Source organism: Pteropus vampyrus, unplaced genomic scaffold, assembly GCF_000151845.1.
Source record: "Pteropus vampyrus isolate Shadow unplaced genomic scaffold, Pvam_2.0 Scaffold112, whole genome shotgun sequence".
NCBI lineage: Eukaryota > Metazoa > Chordata > Mammalia > Chiroptera > Pteropodidae > Pteropus > Pteropus vampyrus.
In genome coordinates this window covers 2,234,672-2,258,091 of record NW_011888893.1, presented here as the reverse complement: position 1 = coordinate 2,258,091, position 23,420 = coordinate 2,234,672, and the positions used below count along the sequence as shown (strand labels likewise).

At 36.6% G+C, this 23,420-nt stretch overlaps 1 protein-coding gene and 1 pseudogene across 1 annotated transcript in view; one reads left to right on the top strand and one right to left on the bottom strand.

The window, feature by feature from the left end:
• CNTNAP2 (contactin associated protein like 2) overlaps window positions 1–23,420 on the bottom strand; it is a 1,200,002-nt gene that overhangs the window by 685,438 nt on the left and 491,144 nt on the right. The window lies entirely within an intron of this gene.
• LOC111743363 lies at window positions 8,679–8,797 on the top strand (annotated as a pseudogene).

The following is a 23,420-nucleotide window of genomic DNA, read 5'->3' as shown; positions in this document are numbered from 1 at the left end:
CCACACACATCTAACGTAAGCCCTTTAATCTGAAAAATTGGCGAAGCCTTTAAATATTGACATAACTATTAAAATAGTCCAAACAGGAGGAAACACACTAGTTAAAGATAGTATACTGACAAATTAATGGATCACAAAAAATACCAAAAAGATAAAATAGTTAATATAAGAATAACATCCCCTAAATTTACAGATTTCTTTTATTAAAGAAAGGAATAGTATGAGAAACTTTTATAGGATACTATAAAATTGTATTTTCATTCGATTAGGATGATTAAATATTTTAAAGGAAGTTATATTATTAATAAAACTATCACGAAAACAATAGTTAAATTATTTTACAATTTATGCTTCCAAAGGCATCCAAGCCATTCTCATATTTTAAAGTAACTGATGTAAACTAAACAAATTAGAAAAATTTGCACGAAAAATTACACTATATGAAGTGCTCTTTTTTTAACTGGTTCACCACTTCTTACAATCCTGAAATCAAACTGAAAACATCCCCTTAGATAGGCATCATTGCATTCTGGTCTCCCAAATATTCACTAATAGAGAACATTTAAAATGTCCTATTTTCAGTGTGATCAGGTTTAAAAAGTATAACACATGTTGAAACCAGTATTCTAAAAAATGGAGACACACAAATGGCTCCCAATGGCCTACATAGAATACATTAAATTAAAGAAAATATATTCTCCTCAGGTAGAAATACAGAATTAATAGATCTTTGTTTTCTAGATATCTTGATGGCAATGTTTTCACGTAAGCTACACATAGACACATAAACACAGTAGATATGGTTAATTTTTAAAAAAATGCCCATTCGAAGTTGACCTTGTATCCAGGGGATGTAATAAGCTTTACCCCTCCCCTCCCCCAAAATAATAAAATAGCAACCAGTAAGAAATTGAACCAGAGAAGAGATGCCATTATTACATAATGTGTTCAGTTACGACTCCCTGGACTTTGGAACACAGAATGCCTGGGCTTTCCTAAGACATGCAGACATTAGGCCCAAGGCTTTGAAAACCAGAACTGATCCTGTCCAACCAGAGGATCTGATACATTTTAAAATGTAACAGCCAAAAAGATTAGAGCCCACTCACACCCTGGTAACAAATCCACCGCTTTACACTTGAGTTGAGCAATTTGTATACCATGTAGACAATGTTTTAAATTTTTTAAAAAGTCAGCAGTCTAGAAATGAACTCAAACATCCCTATAAGAATGAACTATTCAGGCATAGATAATCTTAGGAGAGACTACTATCACCACTATAATTTTAAAAAACTGTAGATAGAAGAAAAACCTCAAATAAAATACATATTAGGTGAGAGTGATTATAATTAAGCCCCTTTCCCATGCAGATTGTTTACACAGCCTGAGATATGTAATGTTATACCCACTTCCACTGTATTGTTGAAGATTCTTAAATTTTTGTTCCAAACCTGAAGTCAACCTTTTAAGATCATGATGACATGAAGTTATCATTGTGTATGTGTGTGTGTGTGTTTTGCTGATTTTTTAAAGTTTTTTTTTTTTTCATTCAAAAAATCATATCTGTTTACTTCTGGGTTAAAAGAAAATTCAAACCACTGAAAGAGAATGGTAAAATTTTATGGCTAGAAATAATCACGGACTTCCTTGTTTAATCTCTTATTTTATAGATGAAAGAATTAAAAACTGAAAATTCAATGAAATTAAATAGGATCCAAGGTCGTCACAGTGCATATTTATGGCAGTTAGGACTTGGGCACAGATATCTGTCTAGTACTTTTAAAACACTACATAGTTGTCATAAGTTACAATGGAGGGTCATAGTTGCAAACTAGAAATCTTTAGGAAGCACATAATAGACAGATAAATAATTCTTACTTCCCCATAAACAAATAAACAAAACATGTATTTATTGTCTGAAAAACAATTTGAATGCCTTTTGTCTGGGCACATTTTCTCTAATATCTGGCTCTCTTACTTTCCTTTTTTTTAATGCTGGGTCCAAATAGGTATATCGTGTTTATGCAAATTTTTAGTATTTGAACAAAAAAGAAATTAAAATGAATATTTCTGACATTATTTTTATAGCTGTTTCCAAACAAATAGTGTCGTAAGCGATTTAAACAATTGCTGCTGCTACACTTTTGTTATTATCCTCACTGTTTATTTTTTTCTGGAAAACATGCTAGGCTCTTTGAAGGCAGTGTTTGTTGTGAATTAAGCTGGTTACAAATCTCTCTATCAGAGGCAGTTTGTGACAGATATTGTTTGCAAAAAGGCTATAGATTTTGGCTCTCAAAGGAGTAACAAAAAGAGAGCTATGCTAACAGAGATAGAGGATTTGAAAATGTCTGAGGGAAAGCAGGCCATTATCCTTTACAAGGCCAGAGGATAATGGATTAACAGTCTCGCCACATACAGTTCTGTTTTATCCCATAATTATTTTACTGTAACTCAACCAGATTTTAAATTTCTTTAGGTCAGTTATCTCTGAAAGACCTGGGTCAGCATCTGAGACATTGTAGGTCCCCGATAAGTGCATGGTGATGAATTACTGAATCGAGGAGAACAGTATGAGACGTTTTAGCACAAATGGAATCAAAGAACTTACAGGTTGTAAATAGTTAATAAAAAAAAAAAAAAAAAGATCTGTTCCGAACATTTCCTTCGGAGGTGCATATAATTATAGCCAATACACTAAAAGCTTTCTAAAGGTCTCACAGCTTGTTATTGCCAGTGACAGAATTCTCAGATTAATATCCTTAATTTCTGTTTTCTAGTGTTCACACTTGTTTCTTTTTATGTTTAAAAAAAGAAGAGTCCAGTGCACAAATCTAATTTCATAAATGTCAATAAATTTTGGGAGGTGGTTTGCATATTAGTTCTTTCATCACAGTCTAATATCTTGTTTTAGTAAAGACTGAACATAACCCATTTAACGATGTGTCAATTCCAAAAAAAATCTTACCATTTCTTTTGACTTTCAATATATGCTCACTATTGTTACTTCTTCTCTTGGTATGTTTATTAGAAGACAGTCTCCAGTTGATTACCCACCATTATCACTATTTATGTTAACACTTGGATAAGAAAGAGCATAGAAATAAATCATCTCAAATTTATTCTCATTTAAGGACTTTAACTTGTTTATAGAAATCCTGGGTAGCATGGTGTACAACAACTATTTCATTAATTGGATTTTCTTCCAAGATAAACTGCTAAAGACTGTCCTATTTGTCTTTGTATGGAATTGAATATACTGTTATCTTTAGGACTGTATTTGAGAATTTCCATTTTAACCAAAAAATGAAATTGCAGTATAAGAAAATGGATTAACATTATCAGGGGTTGGAAATAAAATGCTTTCCAGAGAAGATGTCTTTAAGGTTCACTGAAAAAAATAACTGATGAGAAGCAGGCAACACTTTATACCTTGTTTATAATTGGGAGGAATACTTATTAAGCACCTACCCTGTTCCCTGCAGTATATGAAGCACTGGGGATTCTGAGGGGATGTGGTGTTGCTGTGGAGGCACGGACAGAATTCTGTGGGAGGATACATGGTGGTTATGTACAGGATGCTACGGCGGGGTGGGGTGGCTAGTCATTAAAGCTCTTTGGACATGGTGCCTGAGCTGTTTGCAGGAAGGTAAGAGCTAAGAATCTAAGAAGGTACCCCTAGACATGAGGACAGCCTGGGCAAGGACAGCTATGATGGCTTTTAACAGCTTGGTGAATTGTGCATGTAAGGAATCTATCATTGCTAGACCTTCAAGAGCAAAACTGGAAGAGGCGAGAGTTACTTAAATTATTTTTTTATCTGATTAATAATGGCATTAATGTTAGACAGATGTTATGCTGTTCACATTTCTAGAAGTTAACTCTATATCCACTTATATGCTGCTATTTCCTAATTAGGCATTCGATCTCTAATTCTAGCTTTAAGAAATGGAGACTTCACCAAAGATTTGACAGTAAGGTTATACTGTAATCTCTGTTCTATCACAGCTATTACAAAGTGATATATAACATTGTAAATTATACTGAACTAGTTATTTTACTACTCTTCAGTTCACTAGAAACAGAAAAAAATATATCTAGTAAGTCAAAAAACAAGTCATTCACTAATGATGACTGTTCAATTTATAGATTTGGAGCCAGTAGAACCCTCGCTTAACATTTAAGATTACAGGGTGAAGAGGTGAAAATCATGGAGACATTTACAGTTTTTTCCAAACTAAGGATAATTAAATTTCAGAATCGTCCAAAGCTGGGCCATTTTCAATAAAATAATTCATCTAAAATGGAAATAATTTTAAAGAAGGTAATAACAATAAAAATCTGTTTTATTAACAGGCACTCAATTTTATAAATGGTTGTGAAATGATTTGGCATGCTTAATTTTAATTGCAAACAGCTCATTTCTGCTGATTTATCATCTTACTTAAAAGTGGTATGATTGCCCTATAGAAAAACTGATAGGCTATAATTTGCTTCTGGTTAGAGATTCTTGCATCTACTTTTATTCTAAGTTATTGTGGCATTATCATTTACGTAAAACAGTTGAATCTTTCTCAGTGTTCCAGATAATTAATGAACTGTAGGTTTTTAGGGACTTATCCCTCAGCAGGAAAAATGTAATCCCAAGCCTAATTGCTCAAGTCCAAATTTGGGTTTATCACTGAGCATTTCATTTTTCAGTGTTGATTGTTTTTGTTTTACAACGGCAAAGCAGATCTCACTTATAAACATTTCCTTTTCAAGTGGAATGACAAGTTTCCACTGAATATATCTACATTAAAAAGCAAGTGAAATCTTTAGCGTTTCCCTTCTGTGTACATCTGGAATTCATTTTTGACTTGTCATGATTGATGTTAACTCAAGATATACACCACCATAATAGAAATCCATCCCCACACCCCGCAAAAAGCCCACCAAAATTCTGCTCCATAGAAATAAGTCAATGGATTTAGCCGAGCAATTGAATGTGTAGAAAACAAAAATTTCTGCTGGACTGACCTAACGAGACATAGAAACATGAGGTCAAACCTCAGTTCCACAGCCCTGGTCCAGCCAGTTGCATGGACAGATCTACCAGGTAAGATCTTATGGTCAGTTCCAATAAAAGCCTTCCAAATAACCCGTTTTCTCTTAAGTGAAACTCAGGAAATGAAAAACTGCAAAAACAAAAAGGAGGAATATGAGAATCACAAGTACAGTGGTTCTTTTCCGATGGGACGAATGTGCCCCAGGTACATTCAAAGCCCACTTTCAAAATGATTAACTTCAAAATTAACGTTGGTTGAAGGGAAAATTTAAGCCGAGCTTTAAAGCAAACCGAAACAGCAAGAGTAAGCAGGCTTTCCAAAGCCCCACTTGCGTTTTGGGCACAATCTTCCTAAGAACCAACTTCACTCTCCACCATTCACAGTCTTCTGTTGGGTTTTCTCCCTTTCTCTTCCCTTCCCATTCTGCTGAAACACAAAACCCTCATATTGCTCTCTGCACATGCCACACTTGCCCCTACTTCCCAAATGAAAAAAAAATGCTTGGAAATTACTATTATCTGAAATGAGGTAAGGAGTTTTCTGTTCCCTTCCATTACATCTTTAAATCTGTTTTTGTTTAATTCTATATGGCCTATTGGTTTCTGTATGTTAGAGTTATATCCTGCTATCTTCCTGAATTATCTCTTTGTATCTAGTAGTTATTCCATTGATTTCTCCCCGTTTTTCAGATAAATAATCATATCATCTGCAAAGAGAGGTAGTTTGATGCCTTTCTTTTCAAGTCGTATGCATCTAATTGCTTTCTTTGTTATGTATCTCCCACATAATGGTAAGTCATAGTAAAAATAGTGGGTGGTGTTATCTTGTTCCAGTGGGAATGTCTCCAACGCTGTTCTCGTGACAGATGCTGGCTGAATGCTGGCTTTCGGAGATATAGATATTACAGATAAAGATATACACATAAAATCATGTTAAAGAAGTGTTCATCAATTCCTTTGTAACAGAGCTTATTTATTTATTTTTAAGAACTAGTATTGAATTTTGTCAAATTCAATTTCAACATCCCCCAAAATGGTCACATTGTTTTTCTTATGGACTTTATTAATATAATGATTCATGTCATCAGACTTCCTAATACTGAATCACCTTGCATTCCTGGAATGATCCTCACTTGGTCATGATGTAATATTAATTTGAATGTGCTGTTGAATTCTGTTCATTATATTTTATTTAAGATTTTTGCATTGATATTCATAGGTGAGAGCAGTCTGAGTTTTTGTTTTTTCCTCTTGTTTTGGTAAAATCTTTGTGAGACTTGTCATTGTTGAAATTACTTCATAAAACAAATTTAAAAGTTCCTCTACTGCTGTGCTCTGAAATACTTTAAATCGAGCTTTTCTTTTTTACCCATAACATTATGCAAGCTTCTGAAGAGCTATTTAAATTGATTTAAACTGAGATGATGAGGCCAGAAATGTACATGTATGTCTTAGAGACAGTAAGTAGCATGAGTTTTCAAAACTGAGTGATCTGAAAACGGTGAATTCTGGCACTGCTAATTTATTGCCTGCGTAACTTGAGCAAATTATTTATTTTTTTTAAAGTCTTTGATTACTCACTATTAAATGGGAGTTCTAACACCTGATAAATTTATAGTGATAATTTTACTTCTGTTCTACTAGTGCATACATAGATACTGAAGTTACTTTTGTGTATCTCTGCTGATTCCAGTTTCAGGGTTATTCAATTTATAAAAGGTTGAAGAGAGATTAAGGGACAAAAATGAAAATACGTGGAATAGAAGCTTTGGTGAACCAAGTGATATTAAGTTCCTTCCACTTTTAGAACATGCTGAGCACTTAGTATCAATGGAATGGATGATCAGAAAGTCAAAGTTGAGAATAGGTATACCTTCCTATCACAGGAAGGCACTTCCTGAGATTGTCAGAACCGCACAAAAGGCCACTTTCCACAGGGCGGGCAGTCAACTCCTGCACACCAAAAATAAGATTAAAGACCATGATCCCGTCAGATGAGGGATGGGTTTCTCAAGTGGGATTTTAAAATACAGATCCTCCACAATGAGCACTGGCAGACCCAGTGTTATTAAAGGTCGTCAGGATGTTTTCTTAAAGTTGCAGTGTTGGCAGCTTTATCATGAGCTCTGACCCTTCCGACGCAGCTGCTGCAGGACTTTTATTAAAATCCTGTTCACTTCGCTCCTGTCAGAAAAGAAAGGCTAAGGCTTCTTGAAGGTTAATGGGCTCTGGGAGAAACCTTCTTTTAGCCATTCTGGGGTTCGGTTTATAAACCATCCAATGCACTCCTGATGAAGCAGCACCAATCCTGCTTAGATTTTAAATCCTTAAATTAAATTTAGTTGTGTTCTTAAAGTTAGAAAGCAACTATTTTAACTGTTGGGGAGCGGTCTTGGCAAAATTAATATATTTGTGATTTTGTTCAAATACAAAACTACATTTTGAATATATGTCCTATATTATAATTCTAAAACAAAGCAGTAACTATTACAAAATACTCTATAATTCAATAGAAGAGATGAAAACCTTGTGTAAATAACGTCATTTCAAAAAATGAGAGGAATGCGTAGCTCTGGCTAAACATATACTTCACTTAAACTAAGAATTTTACAGAAAATCCAAAACTTAAATAAACCCTGAAAAATCACCGAAGAAAATTAATTCCATCTGAATTAGAAATATATAGTATGGGACAATATTTTAACAAGTATAAAACTAAGGTAAGATTAAACAGAGAGTCAGTGCTTAGCACATGCAAGCAGGGAACACATATTGAATTAATATATGAAAGAACACACCAAAACCAAATATATTCTTAGGTGATATAAAATCATATAAGTCTGATTTAAGGGCAAAATGCTTTGAGTTGCAGAATTTTTTAAAATTTATTTTTGCTCTGGTGTTATAAGTCAGTTCCCTTAAATAACAAATGAGAGGCAATGATGCAATAGGTTCCTATTTCCTAAATTAACATGACTTTTGACTTTCCTACTATATATATATGCGCAGAAAAAATACATTTAAGAAATTCATAATTAAAAAAGAATAATTTAGTCTTCATTCCACCTCTCATTTTAAAACACTTTGAAAGGTTTTTTATAGTTCTTTAATTCTCAGAATTATTCTCTCGATTCTAGATATTATCACTGAGAATCAAACAATTATTTTCAGGCTCGATTATACTAATAATATTGGAAAAATCACTTAAATAATTTGAATCTAGGTTTATACTTTCATAAAATGAATACAGGACTTAATTCGCATGGTTAGCTGTGAAAATCAAAAGTGGCAACTTATGGAATTGTTGAGTGCTTCCTATGAACCAAACCTTGCATTGTTCCAGGAATATGAAATGGAGGAGACTGGTTCTTGCCTCAAGATTCCTTCCTAATCGGGAGTATAGATAAGCAAAGTGACAGCTACAAGAGACTGAGAATAGTGCCCCACCTGAGAGTCCACTTTATTCTCCCAGGAGATGTAAGAGCTACTAGGCAAGCCAGGATGACGACAGTTCTTCCTGGGGTATGGGAAATGGGGAAGGTATTACTGTTTGGATAGTTAACAGTGAGAAGTTTCCCAGGAAAACATCGTGTTGGGGTGACAACTGTACGACCTAAAGAAACTCTGTCCTGTCTATGGCCGTGTTACCCTGAATGAGCCTGATCCCATCTGATCTTGGAAACTAAGCAGGGTCGGGCCTGGTTAGTACTTGGATGGGAGACCACCTAGGAAAACCAGGTGCTGTAGGCGTAAAAACTTAAAAAAAAATTTAAGGGATTGTCAGCTGACAAGGTCCTTGCAATCTGTGAGGTCAACCAAGGGTTGCCTCGCCTAAAAAAAAAAGAAAAGAGAAGAAAAAAAAGGAAAAAAAAAGAAATTCTGTCCTGCTAGGATAATCATGACAGGCAAGTGACTGAGCACAAGACAAAAGACAGGCTGGCTGCAGGTTGCCAACAAGGCCATGCTGGCAGATGTGCAAGAGCTGACACTGGCCACTAGATGAGAACAGCACTCCCAGACGTCCTGAGGGTCAAGGAAAGCATGAGATATCTCCCAGTTACACTTCTGTATTTTACATTCACATTTATCTTTGAAAGAAATATGCTCAATTCAGATAGACCAGAAATGTCTACAGCATTTTACACCTTGCAAAGATTTCCTCTTGCAGATAATGTAGATAGCCAGAGAAGATATTTTCACATTTGATGCAATCCTTTCAGTAGGTATATGAGTATTTCACACATTAAATAATTTGTCTTGCTTGTCCATTAGGATTCTGTGTTAGGCAAAAACCAAAGGAATACTCCTTTTAGAGAAAAATCTGGTTCATTAACTTCCTATAGCATTGTAAAATATTAGTATTCTCATGATTTAGCACTATTTGCAAAAGGCTGCTTAGGGCCCTTTGCTACTTAAATAAGTATATTACTATGGCTTAGTATATCTAAAAACCATATAAATGATAATAGAAGAAATTAACACAACAAATTCCAATAAAAAGAGTTACCTAGTATAGCAGAAGCAATGCAGATTATGTAGCCATATGCAGAGCTAAATTCTAAATTAAATTTTAAGAAATAATTTAGCTTTATATTTGTTGCTAGTGAAGTTTTTGTAAATATAATTTTCAGGTGTTATCCTCGATTGTAATTTCATGACATTTCTCCCCTGTCCCTATTATTTTATTATTTGTGTATGTGTATGTATATGACCTAAAGTATCAAGATATTTCCTCTGTCATTAAACATTTTATATTTATCATCTTAGACATTATTTAAGAGAAGACCGGGAAACAAAATTATTGTCAACTGACTGTTGCATATTTGTTCAGTATTTCTAGTACGGACTGATTATCTGATATTAATGGGGAGTACACAGGTAAATATAATTGGCTTGTTTTCACATAGGATTGATTAACGCTTATGAAGAACCCAACCCCTAAGTAAGAACGCCCTAGATTTTCATGCAGACAATCTAGAAAAATAACTGTTAAATTTTGAAAAAGCAAATTTGTCTAGATATAAATTTTAAATTTAGTTTGGAACTCTCAACTGATTCCAACCTGGCAATCTGGAGATAATTCTTCTTGAACATTATGTTTAAAAAATAAAAATTAGAAAAATGAAAAAAGATATGTGCAACTTTAAAACAGGGAAGAAGAGAAAATAGAAATAGTGCATATCACATCTCATTTGCAGGTCACTGGCATTAATTTAATTTTAAAACAGTTGCAGTATTGAATTCTAGTGCCATTTAATAGCAAAGGGTATTTAATTAAATCAACCACATTATTAATTGCTACCTTCTCATTTTTTAAGAGCTATGCATAATTCATAGACAAACTGAGAAAACCTTCTTTAAAAATTATTTTTTATGGTAAAAGCACTATCATATTTGACTATTGCGAAACAGTTTTCTAGTTATGTTTCTCTTGGTACTCGTCCTATTTATAATTTCTATAATATTTCATTAACATATGTTACCTTTAAATATGTATTTTACAATGAATATATATTAGAATATTAGAAAAAGAGAAAATATAAAGAAACAAAAATTGCCCTAAATCCTACCACCTTGAATATATTCACTCTAAACATTTTGGCGTATTTTTTTACTCTTTTTTTCTGAGTAATTTCATAAATACATATTCTATATACACACATTTGTGTTTATGATATAGACTGAATGTCTGCATGCCCCCCAAATCACACTATGTTGAAATCCTAACCACCAAGGTGATGGTATTAGGAAGTGGGGCTTTTGGGAGGTGATTAGGTCATTAATCTGGAGCCCTGATGTATGGGATTTATTGTCTTTATAAAAGAGACCCCACAGAGCTAGCTGGCCTCTTCCACCATGTGAGTTTACAAAGAAAAGAGAGCCAACTAGGAAACCGGCCCTCACCAGACACCAAACCTGCTGGTGGTCTGACCATGGACTTCACAGCCTCCAGAACTGTGAGAAATTTCTGTTGTTCAGAAACCACAGTACTTTGTTATAGCAGCTCTAATGGACTGTGACAGTATTAACTGGTCTATTCATAGGTGGAACAGTACGTGTGTGAAAATATGCAACTACAAATTATCTACACATCGCTCGCGAAAACTCTTCTGGAATCTATCCTCTTGTCTATCTCCTGGCTCCACCGTGGCTGAAGTGACAAGCACCTCTTGTTGGGTCCTTAGCTAAACCTCTGTACTTGAATCTACTCTTCACGTAGAAACCACAGCTATTTTTAAAAATAAAAACCTGATTGTACTACTTGTACTACTTCCTTGCTTAAATTTCTTTTTGTTGACTCTCTACTGCAATTAGGATGAAGTGGGAAGTCTTAGCGTGACCTATGCGGCTCTGCCAGTGCTGGCCCCTGCTGCGTCCTCAGCCCTGAGCCACCCCTCTCTCCTTGATCCTTCCTCTCTAATCACACTGACCTTGCTTCTCTCGCCAAACGCGGACAAGTTCTTTCACTCTCACACGCTTCTTTTTTTTATGTAGAAGGCACAAGATTTATCTTATACTGCAATTAATATCTAGCCAAAAGAGAACTTTTAAAATTTTGCCCATAGCCAATCTTGTCCTCACCAGGAGTCCCCACTAGCTGGTGTGCATGATAAGCATTCAACTAAATAATCACTACACATTAAAGCTTAGTCTGATTCAATAATTTAAATAGTCTCTTGAGGTAATGTTCAGGTACTCTGGGGAAAAATATCTTCTCTCATTATCTCAATGTGAGGAAGATACGAGATTACATTTCCCAGCGTGCACGTGCCAACATTCCAGTATTCATGGCTGTAAACAGCCGCAGACCTGCGCGTGGCTCTCAGGTCTCCGACTTCTTAAACATCTGTCTGCTGCTGGCCCCGTTGCTGACGGCATGGGCCAGTCAAATGCTGGTACTTAAGGCCCTAGAAAACCACAGAACATTTAGTAAAGTGCTCAGGGACACTCTTAAATCGCAGGACTCTCTCACTGAGAAGCAGGAAGAGAGGACACGAGATTAAGCACCGTGCTGCATCGCCTCTGCCTGGACTTCTCTCCTACATTTGCTTCACCCCTAGGTCTTGGGTTCTTGCCCAGTAAGTCTCCTTTCCTTGTTGGGGTGGAGTTTTTTGAAAAACATTTACTGTTAAATCATCTATGTAGAGCTGCCCCACTCAGAGAGAACCTATAATGTAATTTTAATAACCCAACAAGTAAAATGTAGTGGTTTTAACTCTACTCTGAGCAACTAAGGGGAATGATGCCAGTAAATATAAAATTAGAGGTAAAGAAATAAGTCAAGAGATTTCTAAAGCAAACAAAATCCTCCTCAAACAAAACATGAGGGAATATATTATAAGATTTGGAATTCTCTAGCCATTTTATTAGATAGTTTTACTGATTTCCATTTTTTGAGGGTAACTGTTTATAGAACATTATTTTAAATCCATGCCAAGGCCCTGGCAACCTGCTTTATCCTGTGTTGGGCTCCGTTGTATTGATCTTTTATGCTCTCAAACTGCCACTGGCTTCGGCCAGTTGCTGCACTGCCTTTCTCTGTTGGGAAAGCGATAAGGTTAATGATTGCTGTGTTTTCCTAACCATGCTCCTAATCTAGTAATCCTGCCCTTTGCAGGGTGGAACAGATCCACCACCAACACATAAACAATAACTTCCCAGGATCTTCAAAAAGGTGATTGATGCCTTTGCTTTTGGGTGTCCTTTCTTTTAAGTGACGGGAACAAAACCAAAATCATATAAAATCCTTTTCACTGGGAATAGAAAATGCAAATGGTGGATGGCAGACTGATTTCCAAAGAAGAATAAAAACAAGCAACAGTTAAGAACAAGGGGACAACAAATGCAGCAGGCAGGTCTCTGCTTCTTGGAGGAGCTGATCTTGGAATAGAATCAACCAGTTGCCTCGATAACAAATAACTGCTACATTTATTTGCATGGTGTATTTAGATTATGCTCTTCAGTTTTAGGACAGGTGGATGTGGAATCGCATGCTAAAGAGAAGGTAAAGCTACAAGCTTGTCTGTATGTGTATTTATTCACTTCTCTAAGATCTGCATAAGGAGTTAATTTTTAAAATACTGCCCTGTCCTGGAATAACAGAATCTAGAAGAGCTAGGAAAGACTTCACAAATTAACGCCAAACTGGAAGCCCAGGAAATGTAGAACACTTTCCTAACGTCACTCAGCTATGAAGAACCTGAAACTGATTGCCTAAGAAGATGGAGCGACTAAACAGGGGCTGGAATGTGTGAGGGAATGCAAACATTTCTCCAAGTTAATACCAAAGACAATCATGTAACACTATCTACGGAAAAGTTACAAATAAAATTATTTCTTAATTTGTATTACTTTAGCTGATTTTATCTTTGTCTCTGAATGGAAGAATTAGCCTAGAATGTAGAGATGAAGTCGGTAAAAGGTCATCTTCTGAAATTTAAATTTTGTCAAACCAAACATATGTATATACCCATCTGTCAAATGTCTTAATTTGGAACTAAACTGCTAATGCACCTATGATATCTCCTATTGAAATCACATGATCTGGGTGTCTCTAGACCTCATCAAACTTGTTTATGACTTGGGAAAAAAATCATGTTTTTAGTGCTTTATTAAACACATGCACCACCAAGAACAACAAAAACACAAGGTGGGGAAAAAGAAATGGAGAGTAAGAATGTGTTACTTATCTGGCATTGCCAGGCAAGAGAAACCCAGGAAACACAGTTGTGTACTGGAGCAGAAGTAATTTAATCTATCAGAAGTAGAGTAAAATATTATTAAAAAGACATCCAAATGGCTTTGCTCTCAGTCTAGGAGACAACTGATTAATCTGGAATACACGTCTGCTGGCAAAAGCAGCGGCACGAAAATGCTATAATAGGACACCTGGTTAGAGCTGGAATTTGACAAGAGGTCCAGGAATAAAAATAAATAAATGAAATCGTCTAAAGTGAAAGGAAGAAAAAGTCACCTGGGCCATAAGGTGAACAGATCAGGTTTAGGTAGCTGGGCTTTCAGGAAAGGCTCTCTGCAAACTGGCGTTCCAAGACGGAGCTCAGGGTATACCTGCACCACACGGCGTCCCTCTCCCTCCAGGTTGTAACACCCCACGACTTCCCCATCCAGGCCTCGGTATTAGGTTCCAACTTTCCAATGGGAAGAATAATTGTCAATATCCAAAAGAGAAAGAGCTTTAAACCCTTCTCGAGAATATGAGAGTCCCTCCATATCTGTTGACTGAACGGAAAGCACATGAAATTTTGAGTACGAATTGTGAAACAGAAGGAATTGTCTTCATTTCGCAATGGTAAAAGCATTGAGAAAGATGCAGAACACAGGCCTAACAACGAACACCAACTGCTGGCAAGCTCTGGTCAAATGATCAAGTCTAACTAGGATTCATTATTGGAGTGGAGGGAGGGATGGAAAGGATTTGTGATGCTAAATACTGTGTAGTCACTGAATAAAAATGAATATAGCACTTGCAAAGGTAGCAGAGTTGTGATTTCTTCTGCTCTAGCATATTACGATTAGGATCAACAGAATGATCATAACTGCCAAAAGAAAAAAAAAAAAACTTTTTACAAGTTTCTGTTCTTTAGCACTAAATCTTATTTATAAAACTCTTCCTATAGATTTGTTGTAATTGGTTTTGAAATATTGACTTTTTTTTTTGGCCTAGCAAAATACTTCTCATTATATTATGGGGTTAACTTTGAATATATTTAATATCTGGACTAATAAACTTTCCATGGAGGGATGTTTTACTTCTTACATCATAAAGATGAAATATAGTTGCTGCACAGAGTTTACAAGCAAAACGATTTCATCAAATGGCACACGTGACCAAAACCAAATTCTTGCACTTGACTCTAAGAACTATTTAAAGCTGTATGAAATATCAGATTCTTGTGTTGAAAGTTTGTAGGAATTGCCCTTAATTTTCTTCTATCACACAAACCACTACAACACCAAACTTTCATAGTAATATTTGACTGGAGTTTATGCTTCACAAATAGATATGCTTGCCATTAGCCCCAAAAACATGCAACGAAATTAAGGCATCATGAAACAAGCAATGTCACAAGTAGGACAGGCACGGTGGATGAAGAGTACACACTTCAGGAGCTGTAGACTCACACATCCACAGCATTTTGTCATTTAAAAAGAACACCAAGCCCAGCTTGCTAAAATCTCCAACCTCCAGCAGAAATCAGAAAGTCAGACTCTACAGGGCCTTGTAAACCAGCTCCTCTGCCCTAGCCCTTGTTAAATGAGGAAAACAAGGTTCACCGGGTTGATGAATCTATTTACAGTTACAATGGTAAGGGGAAGAATAATAATTAAACCCCAGGCCTCTGTCCTCTTGTGTTATACCTATCTGAAGTCTTTTAAAGTTTTCTTAAGAGTGGTAATTTACAGTTCTAGGTACATAATTCTAGAAGTGTATCACCTTACTAGTCTGCTAATCTCATTTTACATAATGATATTTCTTCTTTCGTCATCAGTTTACTCATCAGAAAACTGACAGGAGAATCCTGAGATCATATGGTTCAAAGTAACTCAACCTAAAATAAGATTTAGGAACCTCTTACTTGGTCAAAGTCCTGTTCACATGGCAGGTTTTAAAATAGCTTTTAACTGAGTTTAGAGGTGGATAATAAGTTGCCTGTCCCTCTCTACCATAGCTGGAAGTTTCCAGCCTCTTGGGTGGTAGGGAGTGACACACAGAGCAGTAGGGGCATGGGTACCCTTGCAATTCCAGATTAGTTTATATGAATGCCACCAGGGTGAGTGTCCCAGTCCAAGATCCACTCTATGCAGCTATGCGTGTGAAGGCACAGCATCAGGGGCCTACTCACCTTGGCTGATGGACACTGGGTACTGACAATGACAGCTGCCATATGATTGTGAGCAACAACCCTGTATGAAGTATCCAAGACGTTTTCAAGTATGTGGACTTAACGTCAGAGACTTAAAAATGGACATCATACCTCCCTGGGTTCCCTCTGTGCCCTACCCTGTTCCTGTCTAGTATTTCACTCAGGGGAGTGTGGGGTCTGCCTACGTACCTTCCCGTATTAGGCTGAAGTTTCCTCTTCATTTCGTTCTATCTCATTTTCATAAATGTAGGAATGAGACATTCTCATCCACCAGGAATGGCACTCAGTAATCTCTCTTGTAGGTTTCTTTCCAAGTGTGTTTAGGCCACACATTGTTTCTGTGATTAAAACTATGTAAAAACTAAGTGTTGACCAAAACAGCCTTAAGGTTGCCCTCAGCTGGACTAAACCTTAGACAGACTTCTTCCTCACTCCAGGCTCCTACCCTCTCGCCCCCACCCCCCCATTTTCTTAGAGCATTTACTTCAGAAAGCCTGTAACTATAAATCCTTCCTCTGCCCCATTGAGATGTAAATCTTTTTAAGAACCTCTTGCCGGTTCTACAACCCAGGGATGTTTTTTTTAAGGACCCAGGAGCCATCCTTTGGAATGTAATCATTGAGGAAGACAGCGGTGCTATCTCTCAGTCTCTGTTCTAGAGTAGAAGAGTAACTTCAAGGAGCCTGGTTCCACGTTACAAAACTAGCTCTCGCCATGAAGACAGGAGAAAGCTTACTTTTCCTTTGGGTAAAGCGAATATGGATGACACAGAAATTCCCCCATCCCAGCTCTTGGGAGCTCGTCTGCCCTCTGAGTGAGTGAAGCAGAGTTCAGACTGAGTGCCGGCCTCTCTCCACTACTGCAACAGCCTTGAAAAAAGTCTTTGCTGCCAGTTTGACTTTGTCCGGAATAGTGTTTGCTTTGATGGTGCTGGTTTTGACTTTATCTTGTAGTTGTCAGACATGTTTGCTTTTTGTTTTCCTATTGAATTTTTTAGTTTGTTTTTTGCCCTTGGAAAGAGCCTGATTTTTCTCAGGTCACATGATGGCTAACAGTGCCCTTCATGAATATAAAATAACATTAAATTTAAAAAATTGATTTAAATTAAAATTTTCTAGAACATATTTGTTTTAAATTTCTCTTAGAAACCAAGTGAATTAAAAAAAAGAAAAGAAAATAGAAACTCTTTGTTAATGTTGCTCAAAGGACAAGGTTCCCTAGCTGGTCAGTAAGGTTATTTAATCCGTTTGGCATATGCAAATGTTCCTTTAGTGAAGAATAAATTACCCAACAGCCTGAATTAGCAATGAAATAAAACTTCTCAATTTTGCTTGTAGCAAAATCTTATTTCAGGGGCTCCTTTATAGGATGACTCTGGAAAAGGTACCATAACTTCTATGGTTCCCTTAGTGCTTTGATATGTTTTAATTATAAATTGATAAACTGGCATATCTGGGTGGTAATGTGTGAGCCTTAAAAATCCTGTAAGGAAAAAAAAAATCCCTGTCAGAGCTAGCTATCAAAAATAATGTAATAATAAAAAATAAGGAGAACGGAAAAGAAAGCTAAGTTTTATTAAGTACTTAAAATCTACAAGGCACTGTTCCAAATGGAGTGTATTTCAAGAACCCTAACTGCAGCTCTAGGGCTAAGTGCCATTTTTTTTTCCATTCTACAGATGAGGAAACCATGGTTCCAAGAATGTAAATTCTTGTGCCAAATCACATGGAGAACAGATGGCAGTGCTGAGATTCGACAAAGCAGCGCAGCACCAGGCCCAATCCAGGTAACCACTGTACAGCAGTGCCTTCTAGGCTTGCAGCCTGTCGACATTAGGTGTAAGAAAATTGGTTAAAATAAAGCAAAAATACGCAAAACCAGCTTAAATGGTCAGGTTTTCGATTACAGTCTTGCTAAGTCACACTATCCTTAAAGCAAAAGTTCTTTCCGCTCTTTGCTGCAGGCCATGGATACTTGGCCTCTGATTCTACTGTCTAATGAAATGGTTCTCCAAAGCTGGTTCCTAGAACAGCAGCATCAACATTACTTGGATGTTTGTTAGAAATGCAAATTCTCCAGCTCCTTACTAGACATATTTAATCAGAAACTCCGGGGGTGGGGCTCAGCAGTCAGTTCTACCAAGCCCTTCTGGTGATTCTGATGCTCGCTCAAGTCTGAGACTCACTGGTCTAAGACGAATCTTGCCACAGATCCTTATTCTGCTGTGTTTGTGGCTCTTGTGTAGTAATTACCTTAATAACACCCTGTCATGATTTCCAGCCCGAAGTGGCCTCTACTCATTTCTTGTGGTACAATGTACAGGAACTATGTCTTTTCTGGGCAGATTTTGACCTTAGTCAAGAAACTTACATTTCAAAACCAGAGATATTTCAGTGATTCAGTCAACAGGCATTTTCTGTTACCTAGATTCGGCTTGTACAAAATGCTTTCTTTAGAACTGTCTGTTGACTGAATCACTGAAATATCTCTGATTCTCTCTCCTATCACCACAGACTGAGAGTACAAAGCTACTGAGAAATAATATGCAAGAATTCACAGTATATCCTACCCCCTCCACATACATGTACACAGACCCGAACCACAAGTAACACACAACACTGTGTGGTGTGAGAGTTAAGAGAGAAGCCAGTGTTTTGAGGTCACGGCCATAGGCTAAAGAGGGAGAATAAGAGCCTGGGCAGCTTCCCAGAACCCTGGAGTTGGGTCTTCACAATGTGGCAGACTGTGGCTAATTTATGTGAAATGCTATGACACCTTACAGTAGCAGGTGCTCCGCGTGCAACTGAAGCCACAAAATACAAGAACTATAAACATTACTTTGTGTTACACTTCTTTAGATAATCAAAACCAGATTTTCTACTTGTCCCTGTGAGCCTGCAATCAATGACACAGACACATCAATTATATGCAGAACAAGCACAGCCTTCGTTTTTGAATATATGTTAAAAATACATATATAAACATATGTGTCTTAAATATAAACATATTCTTATTCTTGATTTCTTTTTTCCTTGGAAAAGCACTGTACAATTCCATTTTTCTCTCAATACAGAAATTCGAAGGGGGAATTCAAACATTAAGATCAGGCAGATATACAATGTCTAAATACCTTAGTAGGCAACATTTCATCTTGATTTTGAAATAACTTTAGAGGAACTTTAAAAAATACTTCATATTCCAATTGGGGTGGGAAGCAGGATTTTTTTCTAGTAATCATGCACAGGATTCTATTTTCATATAGCTACTTTAAATGAACATATAAAACATAATTGTTATTTGAAGGAGAACATGTTTGCTAAGGTATTAAGCTCAGCAAATGTGGCATATCATAGCCAACTACTGACAAATAGGGAGAGCATGATCTTGAACATGAAGCCCAGTTGATCGTCATCAAGAACATATTTTTTCACTTCCTATTTTCAGTTCTAAACTTTCAGACTCTGTGACCTTCAATAAGTTTCAATATCTCTCCTTCATTTTTTGCTACTGGCTTTTCATTATTTTAGTGGACTGATAATGCTTTTAGAGAGTATAAAAGTTTCCCAATACTTTAAATTGCATATATTATTTAAAATGACAACAAAGCACTGCTATTTTAATAGATACTAAATTCATGGTTCTTAAATATTTGAACATGTTCAAATTTTGCCATTGTTCCTACCTAGGTCATAAAGCGTGAAGATGTATCAAAGAAAACAATTTGCTTTTAAATTTTGATATTTCAATTCTGGGTTAGGCATTCAAACAGTGTTCTGGATATTAATATAGCCACTGTCTACCCACAGGCAATTTCAAAACACCCAGAGGCTCATCATTTTATTGTAGTTTGTAGGACGTGGAGGTGAAAGCTGGTTCATAAGAAATTCCAGTTGACATGAAAATATGAAAATCTTAAAATAGGTCAAAAATTTCATAGGTCACATTGCAAGCCAGTATAAAATCTACAACTTGTCTTTCCAGAACAAATGTCAAATTCAGTCCTCAACACTTTTGCCCAAAAGGTCTCTTTCTTACTTATTCACAAAGCAAACACAAGGCTTCATTCTTGTCACTGAGAAAATGTCCCAGGGCGTCCTGAGGACCATGGACAGCTCTTTCCTCCGCAGATCCGAAAGTAAACACACTATGACCAAAGTGCTATACATTGCTACAACTATATTCCAACTCCAATCGGAATATAGAATTTTAGTTAAAAATCCATGGAATTTGGTGGGATAAAGAAAAATTTCAAAAAACTTAATTAATGCATTTACCACTTGAACATACTTTTCTTAAACGTGAATGTGTATAATATTCACCCAGGCAAATTAATTACTCTGAGAAACAGTATTTTAGAGGCTAATGGTGGAAGACTTTAAAATTATGACGTACAGGAAGTGGCACGACACAGGGGAAAGACACTGCACTTCGTGGATGAGCAGTCAGTCTATCAAGGGCTTTTTTAGCGCAGTGCTGATTTCAAACAGCCTGTGCTGCTGGTGAGCCAGGTAGCAGCTCACGTGCCTGGCATCTGACGTTTTCTCTCCCTCCCTCCTGTCCTTCCTTCCTTTCTTTCTATGTTTAATCATGTATGTTGCTGCAAGGGATTGATGTTTCAGAGTTTATTCCTTACATACATGTTTAAAGCCTATTGGGTGTGATAAATATTCAAGGAATCATGTAAATACCTGCTCAATAATAAACCTAGGTAGGTGCAGGCAGTAAAGGAGCACAGTTCTGAGAGCATAAAACAGCACAGGTGACTTCGGGAGTACAGGAAAGGCCTCGTGGGGAAGTGATGCCTGAGCTACGTTTCGAAGTATGAAAAGGGGTAACTGAGGGGGTGGGGTGCTCCAAGCAGGAGAACACTGGGCAACAGGAAAGTGTGTGACCAAGCAACATTGTGACTATGGTTTAGAGATGGAGGAAGGGAGGAGAGAAACGCTGCGAAAAATCTGGAGCTATCAGCAAGGACCAAATATAGTTTCTTGTTTCTCACTAGGCAAATCTTTTATTCCCCAGTTTTATTGAGATATAATTGCCATATAACATTGTGTTAGTTTAATGTATATAACACAATGATTTGATATATGTATGTATTGTGAAATAATTACCACAGTAAGTTAACATCCATCACCTCACATAATTACATTTTTCTTTTCTTGTGGTCAGAACTTTTAAGATCTACTCTCTCAGCAACTTTTATATATACAATGCAGTATTGTTAATTATAGCCACCATGTTGTAACTTACATCTCCAGAACTTATTAATCTCATAATTGGAAGTCTGTCCCTTCTGACTACCTTAACCCATTTCCCCCACCCCACACGGCTCCCTGCCTCTGGTAACTGCCTACTGGTTCTGTTTCTATGATTCTGTTTTTCCTTAGATTCCATATACAAGTGAGATCATATAGTATTTGTCTTTCTTTGACTTATTTCACTTAGTATTATGTCCTCAAGATCCATCCTTGTTTTCATAAATGGCAGACTTCCCTTATATTTGATGGATAAATATCATTCAATTATGTATATATACATTTTTTTCTATCCATTTATCCAAAAATGGACACTTAGGTTGTTTCCATATTTTAGTTATTGTAAATAATGCTGCAATGGACATGGGGTGCAGATATCTCTTTGAGATAGTGATTTAATTTCCTTTGGATATACACCCAGAAGTGGGATTTCTGGATCGTGTAGTAGTCTTATTTTTAATTTTTAAAGAAACTTCCATACTGTTTTGTATAGTGGCTGCACCAATCTACATTCCACCTGACAGTTCCCAAAGCATTCTTTTCCTCCACATTCTCGTCAACAGGTGTGAGGTGATAAGGCAAATCTTCACTTGAACAAATTCTGTGAAGAGTATTTTAAATAATTTATGAAATTCATAGCATGTAACTAGTGTGGGAAATATTGATGGTTCATAAATTGTACATAATATTCATCTCAGGCATATACTTGCACTGATAATTCACTTACTAGATTTCTTATTGTTTTCTTGCCTTAAATCTTTTCTTTTAGTGACACTATGAAAACTTCAGTATGATTTCTATGTTTAATAAAGGCAGCCTACTCTCTTTACTTCCCTGTAAAGCAGTGGTCCTTAATGAGGGCTGGCTTTGCCTCCCTAGGAGACAGCTGGCAATGTCTGGACACAATCTGGTTGTCACAACTGGGAGGGGATGCTAATGGCATCCAGTGGGTATGGGTCAGGGATGCTAGTGAACATCCCACAATGCACAGGAGTGACCCCCCATAACAAGGAATTATGTGGTCCGACATACCAATAGTGCAAAGGTTGAGAAACTCTGCTCCAAAGTGTCTTAAAAATTAAAAACATTTTTCACGATCCCTTGCTGAAAGAATAAAGTAGGTATTTGTGTTTTTCCTACAAAGAAAATAATGAGGACAGGGAAGATTTCAGGATATAAGGAATGACAAATGTGAAACGTGTTCAGTCTTGCAAGTGTTACATTTGGGATGCCTATTAAACAAATCCAGATATATTAAAAAGCAGGCCTTGACTGAAAATTTAGATTCTGGAGTTTTTATAGTACACAGAAATTGAATCCATGGGTGTGAATGCGACGGCCTAATGCGAGGGGAAATGTCTTCAGGAACCCTTATTTCTTGGCTGGACAAAGAAGAATGAGCCCACAAAAGAAAACTAGTGAGAGAAGGCAGTATCAAAAGAAATAGGAGAAAAATAAGAGTGTGATGTCATGGAAACCAATGTAAGAGATTGTTTCAAGAAAGAAAAATTGATTTAAAGTGCCAAATACATCAGAGCAGAGAAACGAAGACAGAAAAGTCCTTTTATTAAGGACTTAAAAAAGTCTTTTATTAAGAGACACAGAGGTCATCAGTGACCTTCGAGGAGGGCTGTCTTGGTTGAGTGATGGAGGTGAAAGCCAGGTTGGAGTGACCAGGATTAAGTAGCATGTGGCTCTAGCAACAACTCTTCTAGAAGTCTTTATTGTAAAGGGAAGCAGAGGTCATAAAGGTGTTTGAGTGAATCAAGATAAATATAAGCCAGACTCGAATGTGTTTAAAGGTTGACGGTGGTGATTTGGTCGAAACTGGCAGTGCAATATAGAGGGGGACAGGAAAAGTTTATAGCATCAAGTTTCTCTAAAGGGGTAAGAGTACAGGATCCAAAAGAGAGAGAGTCTGGCCCCCTAGATGAGAGAAATCGCCTTTACCATAACAGGAGGGAAGAGTCAATAAATATCTTTACTGACTGGTTTATGTAGAATTGATACAAGGCTAGTGGCCTATTACGTAGGAATAAATACATTCATTCCCCAAATAAAACAGAATGAGAAAGGGCCCATAACACAATCTGCTATGATTTGCATGTTTATGTTCTTCCCAAATTCATATGCTCAAATCCTAACCCCCAAGGTGATAGCATCCGAAGGTAAGACCTTTAAGGAAGCGATTAGATCATGAGGGTGCCATCCACACAAATGAAATTAGTT